Genomic DNA, 12,624 nt, shown 5'->3' with positions numbered 1-12,624 from the left:
CCTGGAAAAAACAGATTTTTGGGTGACTAATACCGACTTTGAACTCCCATCAAATTAATTTTGAAACAAAAGAAATCATCAGTGTCTCTGTTCCGTAAAATTTGATCAAAATATCGATTGCTTTTTTGGTATAAATGTTTTTAAATATGGTCACTTATGCATAATGTTATGTATAGAAATGAATTATGTATGAAATGTTATGTGAGACGAGTCTAGAGTCAACTTTACAAACTTTAAAATATAAAAACATAAAAATTTTAATCGGAGAGATTGACCTAGACAATTTACTCAACTAAGACTTCTAACAACGATTAGCAATTCATCGATAAACTTGACCCGATTAATCGGCCCAACCCTAATTTTAACCTTTTATTATACACATAAATTTTTAGTCATTTATTCAACATACAGAATATTTTATACATTTATTCGAGACAATTTTGTGTAATTCATTTATTCAACAGAAACACACGGATTCTTTCGCTTATGGTGTTTGATTCGACCTTTAACTCTTATTAGATGGCAAAATAATTCCGGGTAATAGTCAATGACTAGCTTGCGCTTAAAATTCCAGTGAATTTTAAAAGAGATTTAATGAAACTCTCGAATCAGCTACTAAAGTGCTAAATGTGGTTTTGGGTTGTGCAAATTAGACCAGTTTTCAGTGAACTGTTTCAAAGAGGGAGAAGTAAAGCAAGTACTAATCCTCAAGTTAAAGTGAACGACATTCGCCTGCCCAGCCATCACCAAGAGATAAGCCCACACATACACGCGCGCGCGCGCGCGCACCCTTTACTTCCTTCCATCTTTGCACTGGGGTTCGGTTGAAGCTGGTGAAAATTCTTGTTTAATTATGATGTGATTGCTTAATTAGCGTTTCGTTAAAATTGGTTTTATGTTTAGGCAACTCCAAAATAGCGTAACGCTGCGGAGTTTTGCAGCTAATGAGGCGAGACATAAATTATATGGGATTTGGCCGTAGTTTCCTTACGAGGCCGGTCTCCGCCTGATTAAATACAGGAAAGCTTTGAGTAATCGAAGATTTGCCGTAACTCCTTTCTCCTTAGCCCCCTCCTAGACTTGAACCACAGAGAGAGAGAGAGTGAGGAGATTCGCAGAAAACTACTTTGAACGCCGATCAACTGCCGCGACAACCGATATACATTAATCTAAATTAACCATGATGCCCTCTCTATCGAAGTTTTATTTCACTGAATGTATCATATTGATACGAGGCTTTGAAAAACCTACCGAACCGAACAGGGTCGATGAAAATATAAATGCGTCTTATTTAACATTTACGTAATTCGTATAGAAATGGAATTTAACGTACAAGTTAAGTATAATGATGACAAAGTAGTTAAACTTTTACAAGTTTTTATATAACGAAAGTATTTCTTAATATTAGACTATTATGAAAATTCTGAACGATTTTGAAGAGATTCATGTCCTATGAGTAAAATTCCTTGCATTTAAGGAACATATGAATTTTTTCTATTCACTTCAGGCACTCAATTTTTTTTCATCAAATTCTATGGATTCATAATTTAACAAGAGCATTTAGTATATTAATTGTTGGTTATTTCTCTCTCTAATTTTAACCTCAACACCATGAAACGTTCTTCAAAAATTACACCAAGTTATCCTTATTTCGTGCCATAAAATTTCTTTAAACCATTTTCATACGAAATCCTCTCGCATTAATGCAACACCTGTGTGCTGAGACACACACACAAATTTTCAACACGTTTGAACAAGTGATGTTTGAAAAAATTTTCCTTATCTGACAAAATACTTAGTTTCGAGAAAAAAGAATTTCGTTAGAAAACATTAGCAAATATATATATAATGCCTGCCAGTAGTTTCTATCAAAATGTTTTAGAAATATTCATATTGCAGGTAGAATAAAAACTCAAAGACAGATATAAGCAGAAAAATTACTGATATTAAAAAAATAGAGCGAGAAGGCAAAGACCTACAGCACGATGCTGACATGACATGAAAATTCAAACATCTCCATCTTTGTTTCAGAAAATTGAAGACAGATGGCAACACGAGCACAAAAACAGCGCAAATCGACCACTTAAATACGTTAGGTCTACACATACACTCAGAACTCACATTCAGGTATATGCCGATTCGTTAGAAATTCCGAATAGAAGTGTGTACGAGGTGCATTTTAGAAGCATTAAAAAATTGAAAATTCAAATAAAATATGTTTTTTTTAGGAAATTTACTTGCACCAAACATTTAAAATTCTTGGCAAGAGTGAAGTTGAAATGTTTACAATGTGCTCAATCTGAATTTTATCGTCATCGGTCCATTTTAAACATTTTAGGCGGTGATGAAAAAGTTAAAAATCTGTCGGCACTGGATTTTCATAATTACAACAAGAAAGGATATAATTCTGCCAACAAGTGATGGTGTGCCATTATTTTTGTATCTGCCAACACGTGTATGAAATGTATTGAGATTATGCTTCCATAATGATGCATTTATTTATTTTTTCATTCTATTTGAATGTACCGGTGTATAAGGCTGACGTATCTCATACTCACCGGGTAAGCAACGTCAGAATGTAATTGAAGACATGGAGCATATGACTAAAAGGATATATTCAACCAAGATATGGAAACTACAGACAATTACATAAATATATACAGTATACGATATATCTAAATATATAAACGAGATCTAAACATTATTACACCATGAATATATATATATAATCAAAAAATCTCCAAAAATAATTCCAGAATATATATACACAAGTGATAAAATGTATCTCACTGAGTTTTAAATCTGAAAATTTTTGTTTCGAATGTGTCACTCGAACAGTGATTCAACGCACTCTTAGACGTACAGTCACGACGAACTTGTGGGGCAAATATAATTTATTTTGATTAAATTTAGTTTATGACGTACATGTTTCGGCGACACCACAGAAAAATCCAATTTTCCACATGCCCTATTTATCTTTATCGGTGATAAATTCCAGATATTGCAACTTTGAAAGATCGAATATTGTTACAACAGAACAAATCAAAGCTAAATATATTGAGAGTCACCGTGGAAGATGAGCAACACATGCGGTTCTTTAGATATCAGAACGGGGGTCATATTGGACCTCATCTGTAGTTAACGACAAACGTTGCGATGATAAACGTTGTTTAGCAAATTGATTCTGTGTCGTTTTAAGGCACGTTTTTATAAATTAATCACACATACCTCCCACACTTTCACAGATCAAAAATTTTTCTGTTGATAACCTTTGGCACCAATTGCTTTAGAATTCGAAACCGAATATGCAACTGCATATGCTCATTATATTTTGTTACTTTTTGCCAAATAAATCGTCGGTCCAGTTGCAAAATCCAGTTTTGTCAATTTAAACTTTTGAGTGACAATGAAAAATATTTTCATAATTTAATAAAAATTATTTTTAAGATTTCTAACTTCTACGATAGATTTACTGATGATTTCAGTATCTGTTTCATATATATATATATATATATATATATATAGTCCATAACTTATGAAATAATTAACTGGAATTTTTTAATAAGCTGCAGTAGTCAATCCAATTATTTTTCCTTGAACGCCGATGAAATTATCCGCTGAAGGGTTCTGAAGGAATCATATCTAACCGGTACATAAAGAAATTCATGCACTTATAATAGACAATATTAATAACATTAAATAAAATTTTACGCGCAAATTTATTTTCCCTGATAGCATATAATACTATATGCTATCATCTACTACTCAACACACCTTTCGTAAGCAAACTAATTTTTTTTAAATGATAGAAATGAATGAAATTTGTTTTTAATAGATGGCTTTCGCGTTTTTTCATAGCTAAAAATACTCTGTACAATTTTATTCTCAAACTCTTCCCTTGTTATTTTATAAAACTGAACAAAACAAACGGTTTCACAACACGTATACATGGAGTATAAAATAAATACATTGCACTGAAAATATAACATTTTAGTAAAACGGAAAGCTTAACAAGCAAACAACAAAAGAAAAAAAAACCAGATATATTGTTATTTGAAACGAAACTTCAACAACATAGTTGGAAGCGTATTAAGAAAGAATTGTTATATCATTCTATACATATAACATTTTTATATATATGTGCATATTGTATTAAAATGAATACCTGAAGGATTTGTATTATGGGGAAAAAAATAAATAGCTCGTTTGAGGAGAAGAGTTCTTATATTCATTTTTGAACTGGATTGCTTATGGGAGAGAATCTCGTTTTTGAAAAAGATGTTTATATATAAGTTCGTGTCTTTTATTTTCAAACAATGATGCAACGCTTTTGAATGTATACTTAATGGGTGAGCTATAGGTATCTTGAGATTGTCTAAGGGATTACGAGAGAAATATTGATTCAAGAGATGAGGGTTCCAAGATTACAACGAAGATTTTTTGCTATGTTATGCATTTCTAAGGAGGTAAACGTATAATTAGGCATTCTACTTTTGGATATTGGGGTGAGACATTTTTTTTTTGAAATAATATTTATGGTCCAAATATTATTATATATACGTAGAAATAATTTTAATTCATAATTCTATGTATACCGAAGCAAATTTCGTTTTCTAGTAAACTGATAACAATAACTATTGGCATAATGTTTATAATTTTGTTGATTTTTTGTGTAACGAAGAGATAGAAAATAAATTCCACACTTTGTCTGAGAATTTATCACTAAAGGATTTTGAGAATATGCATTTCCTATAGCCATCCTATAAGAATTATCTTTCTTTTATTATCAAAATAATGTTAATATTTTTCCATTGATGGAAACTGATATATGTTACATTAATCAGAAAACTGGTATAATATATACAAATATTACAGCACTTTTAAATAGGCGTTATTCAACTATATTTTCCCTATAATATCTTATTCCGAGTACTCGTTTCACGTACAATACGATCATTAATGTAATCAACCCTATCGGAATAGTGTTTCTTTTGACGAACCTTTCCGTCATTTCGAAAAGATATTTCAACTCATTTTAATCAGCAGTCATTTCTTGATTACTAAAATAAATCATTTTTCGAATTTTTCGGCTTACGAAGATATTTTTCCGTTACTTTCTGCCTTGGCTAATGATAATTTTCTTTGATGTGAATATACACACACTAACGTAAAATACAGGGTGGGAAAGAAGTCCGTAGGAAACTTTAAGAATGAATAAAAACCGGAAAAGAAACGAAATAAAAAACTGTTTGCAGGGTTACATCGCTAACTCACGGTAACTTTTTTTAAAACATGGAAAAAACCCTAAAAAACAGCCGATAGGTGGCGCTGACACCTACACAAGTGAAAGAAGAGGTACGCAAATAACGAACAGAATACCTCCAAATCTTTTATTACCGCAATATGTGTTCCACATGACCACCACCAAAGGGGTAACACATTGCAGGCGAGTCACAATTCCAGCAACGTCACAGTGCAGCAGGTCCACATACACGGTTTACAACGGTGAACTGGTTGTGGAGCGCAAGTTCTTATAACCATCTCATTTGCATATTTCAATATAGGTACCAGCACCACCTATCAGCTGATTTTTTTAGTTTTTTTTTCGTGTCTTAAAAAATTCCCGTGACCTAGCGTACTTTTTGCCCACCCTGTATATAGCAGCGTCATGAATTGAATTTTCGCGTCAATCATCATCCGAATTATTGTCACTAGAGCCCGATTAACTTATGTCTTCCTCGGAATCTTTTTTTCCCAGATGTACCTGCATTTCTTTTTCTGAAATTCTCTGAACAATTTCCTGTAAAATGAAAGATTGAAATGAAAGCAAGGAAATGCATTGAAAAAAGTCTATGTTTTCAGATCACGCGTTCTTTTAATGAAAGACTCTGAGCATAACACCGAACAGTCTGGACATTCTACAAGAGATTACATTTGCCATCTGCACCAGACGCAGAAATGAGCTGACTGAATCACAAAGGTGTTGGAGACACCTACGAACTTTCATGGGGTGTGTCAACACCATCTTTAGTAAACTGATGCTGGTTGTGTACGTACTGGAAAATAAAAAGATCTTCAAAATATCTCTTATTTCCCTGTAGATTCTCATTAATACAATTCTGAAGCTGTTAGTTTTAGCTTTCAATCAATTTTCGTGTTTTTTTATAGCATTTCTTGGTGTTTTAAAAAGCTTATCTCTGAATTTTTGGCAGAAGCTGGAACGAATGAAACAATTATCCATAATAACCTATAAAAAATCACGCTTCGGCTAACGAACGTGATTTCGGAACGAATCAAGAGATTATTAATAAGATAAGATAATTTTGATATCAGTGGATGATTTTTCGTCAACACATTAGTTGCATACCAATGGGCTTGACTGTCCGACAAGATTTTTTATTCTTAAGAAATGAACCTATGGATATAAAGCATATCATATCATTACGCGCACTATATTTAGTTTATATCCCGTGGCAATGCCACATAATTCCGTATTAGTACATATATTTTTGACTATATTTTGGTACTTAAAATTTGCATTCACAAAACTGGGTGCAATGTTTTGTACGATTACAACACAGAAATGATGTTCATATTTGATATAAGTTTGTATGAAATTTCACTCCCGCAATTTTCTAGGCAATTTCAAGATTCCAAGCAGTTATCAAAGTTGAAATACAGTTATGATGTATTTTATTTGAAAATAATTTTTCTTTACTTTTACTCGAAAATATGTAATAAAAGTTACGCTGATAAATAGGAATCATGCGATTTTCTTGTTGAAAATGCATTACATTCATTTCAATAATTTTAATGTCTTATATCTTGAAGTCCTGCGCGCGGTTTACATATATTTAACTAAATTTTTCACGTTATACTGTTAATATTAGTTTTTTTTAACCACGTTAAATTGTTTTCGTTATATTGCGCATACTTTTTTTCTATATGTCTTCAAACTCATCAAACCATGTTTATTAAGTCGGAGAACATCTACCGATAGGGAATTCACTACATATGTTTACCCTTCAAGGCACATTACACGCTTCAAATGCGGAACAGATACATTTTCATCGGTGAAAAAAAAATGAATAAATAAAACCGTAATGAATAGAAAATATCCAACAAGACGAAAAATGTTATAAAATATTTTAGAGACGGAGTAAAAAGATTCAGATTTCATGAAACTCACAAAAAAATGTTATAATATTTCTGAAAAAAAAATGAATCCCCTCCAAATATGCATTTCTTCGAGATCACGCTAACGGGGATCCGAGCATAATGATGCGTGTAAAAGCTGCATTTCGAACGGAAAAAATCTCTGATAAAAGCCCTTGACAGGAATTCTTGAAGTAACGAAAAACCGTTTTTCGTTAAAAACACGAACACTTTTTCTTATATGAATTTAAACAAGATACATATTTATGTATAAGGTATGATTGTAATTCTAAACTAAGAAAAAAAAATTCCATTTCATCGGGGGGAAACAACGGTATGCGGTTAGTATTTTTCTCAGGGGCGGTTTTGAATTTAAATGCGAACTCGGTTTCTTATACATAATTGAATTGCTAAAGCTTTAAAAAGAAAAAAATAAGGTTGAAAAAACTGTGACAAATCACGTAAAACATCTTGTTTGAGAGTGAGTGTATATAAGCAACTTCTTTTCACTTATTTTAAATAAACGTCGCCGCCTATTTAATAAAGCGGAATATTTTTCAGTCAAGAGCATGAAGTATAGCCTCTGGTCTGAGATTTAGTTTGCCCATTAATTTTGTAAATAACCGCAGGGGTTTTTGAGAACGATATTTTTGAAAATATACTCGTATATATATGTTTGGGAACGGGTGGCGTTTTTTGGAAAGTTTACGAAACTGAAATGAATTTTTTAATGAAATAGCCGATAGTTTTTAACAATATACAGGGTGGTGTGTGCCTGGAAGTGCAACAAACTCAGAGGGGTGTATTAGGCATGAAGAGGGATAAAAATTGCCATAGAAAATCTTATCGCAAACTGTGTTGAATCGGTGAAAATCCCTTATGGAGAGTATGACGTTCAGTGGGACAAAAAGGCCAATAATAAGTAGAAAATATATTTTTTGGACAGCACACATGATTACAACACAACCTGTTGTGTACAAAATAACGTAAAATAACTTAAGCAGAAAATTAAGCTAAATAAGCACAAAAACAATTTACTTTACAGCATGATTACAATTCAGCCTCTGCAGCACAATTCAATGTCAGAAAGTTGACCTAGATAAATAATAATAAGATATTTTGTACTTATTGTTCTAAATTTTTTTGAACACCTCATGCTGCCAAAAAAATGTTTTTTTTTCTACTTATTACTGGACTTTTTTCCCCATTGGACGCCACACCCTTCATAAGTATTTTTGAAACTTATTTTCACCGAACTAAAGATGGTTTGCGATACCGAGTTTTATGATGATTTTTGTTCCTCTTGATGCTGATAAGATGAATCCTAAAATTTCCCAAAGCTCTTTAGAAATCTATACAATATATGTATAAAATTCGATGTGTGTGTGTTCTCTATACATGTATACAATTTTAGTCCGATCTTCGTCAGTTTTCGCATATATACCAAACGGGACAAGAAAAAAATGTCGGGTAACAATGGTTTCTCGGCCTCGTCAACAATGACTTTTGGAATATTTACATTGGTCACCGTGGTTCACTCAATGCATTTCAGACATGTTTATCCGTTTAGAATCAATGATCTGTCACTTCTCTTATGCTTCCAGAAGTATTTACACCAGTATCGATTGGTGAGGGACAATGCAAGGTTATGGTGTCGCAGGGAATTTTTCTCTAATAGGAATGTTAATGAATGGAATATCTTACCCCCGGAGGTAGTAAATTGTAACAGAATTGACACGTTTAAAAAGAAATACGATAAACAAGTTGGGGTAAATCGAGAAGCTATCCATACTTAGAATCAGACAACCATAAGTATTTTTTATGGGCATTGTATAATATTTCATCATGTGTATATATTGTTTATAATTTGTGTTAATTGCATTTTTAATTGGGTTGCTGTTTTCTTCTTTTTTTTGAAATATATGACATCCATATTTTTATGGGCATCTTTTTATCAGCCACCGCGTTGGGCATTTTGCCTGTTGTGGCGTTGTATTTGTATTTTTATTTATTTGTATGTATGACGAAAACACGGTCACACATTTAGTATTCTAGCTAGTAAATTATCAATTAGGTTTAATTTATAGACATATATCTTTATATATAACGAAATCATATATTCTCAAAATCCTTTAGTGATAAATTCTCAGACAATTTATTTTCTATCTCTTCTTTACACAAAAAATCAACAAAATTGTAAACATTATACCAATAGTTATTGTTATCAGTATATTAGAAAATAAAATTTGCTTCGGTAAACATAGAATTATGAATTAAAATTATTTCTATGTATATATAATCATATTTGGACCATAATAAATATTATTTCAAAAAAAAAATGTCTCACCCCAATATCCAAAAGTAGAATTATACGTTTACGTAAAATTTTTACATCGAAATACCTGATGAGAATTCAAAATGAAATAACATTACTTATGTCAATGTACACTCTATTTCCAAAAGTCCGTTCCTTTTTTTGGAGTTTAGACATATTTCCTCGAATTTCTAATAAATTACTTAACCAATCGTTCTGAAATTTCGGTTATATATAGGCCTATCCCTTATATTGGTGCAGAAAATTTCCAGTGAAAATTTAGGCACGAGTGCATATAGAGGATCGACGAAAAATAAAATAAAAGTTTTTCTTTACCCGGTAACAGAAAATGCTGCAAATGACTTGCAGGCTTAAAAAATGTTGTAATAACTCTGTGCAATACTTCTGTGTATTTTCGTGAGTATAACTTGTATGTTCACGGATATATAAACGTTTTCTGTGAAAATTGCAATTTTCATCGCATGATTTTTGCTTATAACATTCCAAATTCCCAACTGATTTTTACGGCATTTGCAGAAAACATGACGCATGAGACATATTGTATAGTAATTAATTTAAATTGTGACAAGTCATTATTCAATGAGATATGAGTATTTACACAATTAGTTTCCATAAATCATCTTGTGGAAAGTCCGTTATTATTAAGTTACTTTCATCAAGTTTCAAAATCGCGTATATATCTTTCCAAATTTCACGACATGCTACTGTAATTTTCATATAAGTTTCACTGTATATCTGGGCCAGGGTCGTCATTTCAACTTTTTCCGGGGGGGGGGGCAAAACACATGTATTCAATATATGTATATATATATGTCTGTGTATACACATATATATATATACCATTTTTTGTGTATTTTCAAAAGCCGGGGGGGGGCAGCGGCTTCCCCTGACCCCCCCCCCCCCCAAATGACGGGCTTGATCTGTGCCAGATATTTTGGCAATCCAATTATTAAAAATAAAATTTATATTCCTTACGCATGTGTAATTAATCACATTTACTAAAAATATTCATATCTCATTAAATAATACTTTTTTCACATTTCAAATTTCTATAGCATATTTTTCATGTATGGCGTCATGTTCTCAGTGAATTTCGTAAAGATTATTTGAAAACTGGGCAAGCTATAAGCAAACATCATGCGATGAAAATTAGAGTTTTTATGGAAAACATATTATACATTTGCATGAAAGTCTACGAAAATGCACGGAAGTAATGCAGAAAGGTAGCACAATATTTTGCTAAAGTTAGAAATCATTTGCAGCTTTTTCTGATACAAGGTTGAGAGAGAGATCAAAACCTCTTTTTTTTTCTTATCTCTCTTATTTAAGTTTTCTCGATCCCTTAAAAATGCACTTGTATTTAAACTTTCAGTGGAAATGGTGAGTATCATTACAAGATATATGTGATATTTCAGAACGATTCACCCAGTATTTTTCTAGAAGTTCGACAAAATGTCAAAGCTCCAAAAAAGACACAGGCTTTTGGAAACATACAGTATATTTTCAATTTTTAACATCAATTCATTTTTGAGTATTAATAAAAATTCAATAATCAAATTTTTATCTGATACTTATTCAGCGTAAAATTTAACTTAAATTCCAACATGAAAATTCAATAACTCATAGAAAACACAAACAAAAATATAAATGAAAATTATTACTTTTCTCTGAATATATTTAATATAAGAACAAATTCGTTGTTGATATGAATGCATTAGTTAGAAACAAAATTAGGTTTCAAGAACGTCGAATTAGGAATTTTTTATTAAATTACTAGATGTTATCATACTATGCGTAATATAAACACTTTAAAACAAAAACAATATTTTCATATTGGAATTCATACGTATCTGTCTTCTTCAAATTTTTGCATTAAAATATGGGTACCGACAGCACAAAATTAAAAACAGATCTATATTTTTTCTACTTAATATCGATTCGTCACACACTGTGACCACATGTTCGTCTGACATTTATTCAGAACACAATTTAATTCAAAATTGAAGAGTTTTCTTATAACTGGAAATACAAACACAACCATAAAAATAAAAATTATGCATATTTTTTCTAAAATACATATAATAACATATTCGTGGTTGGTACGACATCTATCTCTGTTCCAAATAAAAAAATCAAAAAATAATGTATTCGTTTCCCCCGCTATATTTCACCAGAGCAAATATTCTTGCTTATATATATATATATTATCGATGTTAGTGCACGTGTTACGATAAAGAAATAGTTTATGAGATGCAAAGATGAGAGCGTAACAAGAAGAATAAAATGTATAGAGAAGAAGAAACACCAAAGAGATATAGAAGAAGATGAAAAGAAAGCACAAGAGAAAATAAGAAACAACTTTTCGCAACGTCTAACTTAGCGATGGTGGGATAAGGAGAAGGAACACGTCGCAAAGGGATAACAGCTGTTGAAAGACGGATCTTTTGCAAAAGCTTTTTGGCAACAGCTGTCATTGGAACTTTTCTTTTCTACTTACGGATACGAAAAAGAAGTAGATAAGTTGAGAAAAGGAAAAAGAAGTACATACATATAGGTATAACTCGAAGGCACATTTCTTCAGATCATCTTTGCTCAAACGTGCTGCACTCCACTAGACTATGAACACCATTGTGCAACATGACTGGAGCATGAGAAATAAGAATATCCCTGTTGCCGGGTAAAGGGATTACCGCCTGTAGTAGATTTCCTTAGCATTGAAGACACTCTGATGCTGGGAAAACTTCATAATGACGTACAATAAGTAAATAACCATATATGCCTTATATATTTTTTGTTTTGACAGTATATAAAAATAAATCTAAAATTATTTTATACAAATTCATTCTTTAATTTTCACTGTCATTATTATTGTTATTTTGATTTTCCAAACAGATTCTTATTTCAATGATATGGGACTTCAAAATCAAGAGATTAAGTGACGGGGTTAGAATCAAATTAAGTCAATTTCGAAAGATTCCAACTGGAATCCAGAAATTCAATTTAGAAGTGCTACAGTTTTGTGAACTGAGTCTCAGCTTCAATAGTTCTCCACTAGATTTTGAAATTATGAATATTTTTACATGGAACTCTGTGTTAACAATTCTTGTATTACAGTAACGTCCTCTCCACTTGTC

Source organism: Pholcus phalangioides, unplaced genomic scaffold (genome assembly GCF_987345545.1).
Source record: "Pholcus phalangioides strain wild (caught in Gottingen) unplaced genomic scaffold, Ppha-v1.0 ptg000013l_1, whole genome shotgun sequence".
Taxonomy (NCBI): Eukaryota; Metazoa; Arthropoda; class Arachnida; order Araneae; family Pholcidae; genus Pholcus; species Pholcus phalangioides.
The sequence above is the reverse complement of the archived record's forward strand: the minus strand, read 5'-3'. Positions refer to the sequence as shown.